General features: G+C 36.9%; 1 non-coding gene across 1 annotated transcript; it reads left to right on the forward strand.

The window, feature by feature from the left end:
* Nucleotides 1–375: 375 nt before the first annotated feature.
* Nucleotides 376–483, forward strand: LOC112768189 (small nucleolar RNA R71). Its single transcript, XR_003185627.1, has one exon. It is a non-coding gene; the product is annotated as a small nucleolar RNA R71 (small nucleolar RNA).
* The last annotated feature ends 3,425 nt before the right edge of the window (nt 484–3,908 follow it).

The following is a 3,908-nucleotide window of genomic DNA, read 5'->3' on the forward strand; positions in this document are numbered from 1 at the left end:
ATCAGTATAATGACTATAGTCAGCACAGATCCCGTATACTCTTTGCAAAACTAACTGTTGGCTTTGCTGGGGTAGGAGAGGCTGAGCTTGTTGTGCTTGTTGTTGGTTTAACTGCATTTATTTAAGTAAGTTGGTCATTTCACATATACTCTGTGTCAGAGCAGTAGTTTCCTTGCTAGAGGAAACCTCTACAACAGCTTTGGGGTTGCGCCTCTGTCTGTGATTCCTAGTGGACTCAGCTAAGTTGCTGATCAGTTTCCATGCTTCATCTGTGATTTTGTACTTTTTCAGAGAACCATTACTGGCACCTTCCAGTGTGGTCTTATCTTGGGGGTTCATGCCTTGGGTGAAGTAGCTTATCAATACTAGTCTATCAATCATGTGATGGGGACATGCATCCAGGAGATTGTTGAAGCGCTCCCAATATTCATAGAGAGTCTCTGATTCACCTTGAACAATGCAGGAGATCTCTTTTCTCAGTCTATCTGTGACTTCAGCTGGGAAGTATTTTTCCAAAAATTCTCTTCTAAGCGTGTTCCAGTTGGTAACAGTCGCTTGAGGTTGGGAGTAGTACCATTCCCTTACCTTTCCCCCAAGAGAAAATGGGAAAGCGATTAACAGAACAGAAGTTTCATCAACACCATGACGCCTAACAGTAGAACAAGCTGTCTGGAAATCCCTAAGGTGCTTGATAGGCTCTTGAGCAGGTAAGCCATGAAACTTGGGCATCAAGTTGATCTGTGCGGTTTTTAGTTCAAAATCTGCAGCTGCAGTCAGGTGATACACTTGATATGGCTGCAGTGTAAAATCTGGGGCTCCTGCCTCCTGGAGAGTAATCCTCCTAGGTGCTGCCATGTTCCCTACATGTAAATCAACTGGATCAGTAGTAAATGAGCTTGTCTCGCTCTCAGATGGCGGTTTAGATTCGCCCTCAGATGAGATTGGTAAATTGATAATAACCACTTCACTACCCTCGGAGGCTAACCGACGTCGAGTTCGTCTAATATGTGAAAGAGTTCTTTCAATTTCAGGATCAAATGGGACTAAACTCGGATCAGGCAATGAATGCGTCATTCAATGAGAAAAACAAATAGCTCATGGTAAAAGAAATAAAAATATAATATGCAAATAAAATAAAATATATACACTAATTAATAATTTAGCACACTATTGCAACTCCCCGGCAACGGCGCCAAAAATTGATGCGTGGCAGAAGTTAACCAATTAAGAGATTTCAATTAAGAGAACAGCGTTGCACGTATAGCTCTTAACCGGCTAAGATCTGTCTCACTAATTTAAAAAGGGTTATCACAAATTTAGAAATAAAGATACTGGGAGTATGAGTCCCAGGTCGTCTCCTAACGAGTTGCAGGAAAGAGTGCTAATTTATTAATCAGAAAATTCCCAGAAAGTTGAGTTTGTTAATGAGTAATTAAAATAGTTGTGAATTAAGGCAATAAAAATAAACTAAGAATAATTATTGATACTCTGAATAAAAGGCCTTGACTGGGGGAATTATTAAATAGAACTTCTATCCTTGTTGGGATCTTCTCAAATGTGGTGTAAAAAGGTTGTTGTTCTCACTCAATTTTCCCTTACTAAATAAGGAAAGGTACGGTGATTGAACTAACTCTTACCCTTAGATCCTAGCCCTCTCTCTTGGGAAGGTCTAGTGTTAGTAAGTATGATGTTAGCTAACAACGTCCAGTTTAACCAAGCACTTGAGCATTCCAACTCAAGTATCACCTCTTAATCAACCCCCATGTCAAGTAGAAATTCTACTCCATTGACATGAAAGTAATAATCATACAAATATGAGAAGACATAATTAATTAAAATAAAATAGAGAATTAAACTTAACTAAAATAAAAATAACTCTATATATTAATAAATTCAAAATGCAACATAATTATCTGAACAGAGTCAATGAGTAATTAATTAAAAATAAGGGAGTAAAGAAACAAACTAAAGTAATGTCTTCAACGGAGGAAATGGCTCTTCAACATCCACAATCCAAAAACAAAAGTATAAACTATCAATGTAATACTAATCTAGATTCAGATCTAAAACTAAGAGTAATCCTAATGTGATGAATCTGAATGTCTGTGGATGTCTCCTTGAGTTTTTGCATGTTCCCTAGGTTTAGTCTGTGTTTTCGGGCCGAAAACTGGGTCAAAATGTGGCCCGAAATCGCCCCCAGTGAATTCTATTATTTTTGCAGATCGCACAGGTCACGCGTACGCGTCATCCACGCGTTCGCGTCATTCAGCATTTTTCCTTGCCACGCATTCGCGTGGTTCATGCGTTCGCATCATTCGTGCAGACTCCAATCCATGCGTTTACGTCAGGCACGTGTCCACATCATTTCGAATTCTCCATTTCACGCGTCCGCGTGGGCCATGCACTCGCGTCATTGCTCGCTGGTCATCTCCTTAGTTTCTTGTGTTCCTTCCTTTTATGCAAGCCTCCTTTCCACTTTCCAAGTCATTCGTGCCCTATGAAGCCTGAAACACTTAACACATGGATCACGGCATCGAATGGGATAAAAGAGAATTAAAATACATAATTAAAAGTCTCTGGGAAGCAAGTTTTCAATCATGGAGTGATTTTGGGAAGGAATTGTAAATACATGCTTATCATATGAATAAGTGGGTAAAGAATTGATAAAACTACACAATTAAACACAATATAAATCATAAAATACTAGTTTATCATGCCCCCAGCGATTTTTGGACCCTTTCTCGGCCCAAATCCAAGTCCAGAAACACAGAATAAAAGCCAGAAAATGAGGGTATCAAGAAAAAAAAACTCATACAACTTTCATTCACATAATTTTAGGTTTAGATGTTGCTTTTAGAGAGAGAGGCTCTCTCCTCTCTCTTAGGATTTAGGATTAGGATTAGGATTTAGGATTTCTATTATGATTAGGCTACTTCTCTTCATCACAGGTTCAATGTTCCTTTAATTTATTTTCTACTTTTATTTATTCTATTACTTTAATTGTTATTTATCTTTTCAATTTGGTTTATGAACTCCATGTTAGGATTGATTTTCTTAATTAATACATATTGAGGTATTTCAGATTTATGATTGCTTTCTTTAATTTATGTTATTGATGCTTCTAATTAATCTAAATTATTTTCATTCGAGTAGATTTTTCCCCTTTTGGCTTTGGTTGAGTAATGGTGACACTTGAGTTGTCAAACTCAGCTGTTGATTGAAAATTAGGAATTACTGATTGATTTGGATCCCTCTAAAGCTAGTCTTTCCATAGGAGTTGACTAGGACTTGAGGAATCAAGTTAATTAGTCCACTTGACTTTCCTTTATTTAGTAAGGGTTAACTAAGTAGGAGCAATAACAATTCTCATCACACCTGATAAGGATAACTAGGATGGGATTTCCAATTCTTATACCTTGCCAAGAGTTTTTCATAATTATTAATTTACTTTAATTATTGCCAATTTATTTTCCTATTCCCTATTTCAAAAACCCAAAAAGATACTTTTTCCATAACCAATAATAAATACACCTCCCTGCAATTCCTTGAGAAGACGTCTCGAGGTTTAAATACTTCGGTTATAAATTTTATTGGGTTTGTTACTTGTGACAACCAAACTTTTGTACGAAAGGATTCTCTGTTGGTTTAGAAACGATACTTATAACGCGGTTACATTTGTGAATTTCTTTACTGGCAGAAATCCGATCATCAAAAACTTTTCTTGAATTATTCTGGTGCTTCATGACTTGTTTTATTCTAATTGGGTATTATTATTCATAAGTCAATGCTATTCTTTTATGATACTTGCATTTCATTTGTTGCAAATTTTGCACCACTGGTATGCCATGTGCTTCTATTGTTTTCTCACTTGTATGTTGTAGCTACCGTGTAATTGAGACCCTCATTAT

Source organism: Arachis hypogaea, chromosome 17 (genome assembly GCF_003086295.3).
Source record: "Arachis hypogaea cultivar Tifrunner chromosome 17, arahy.Tifrunner.gnm2.J5K5, whole genome shotgun sequence".
Classification (NCBI taxonomy): Eukaryota; Viridiplantae; Streptophyta; class Magnoliopsida; order Fabales; family Fabaceae; genus Arachis; species Arachis hypogaea.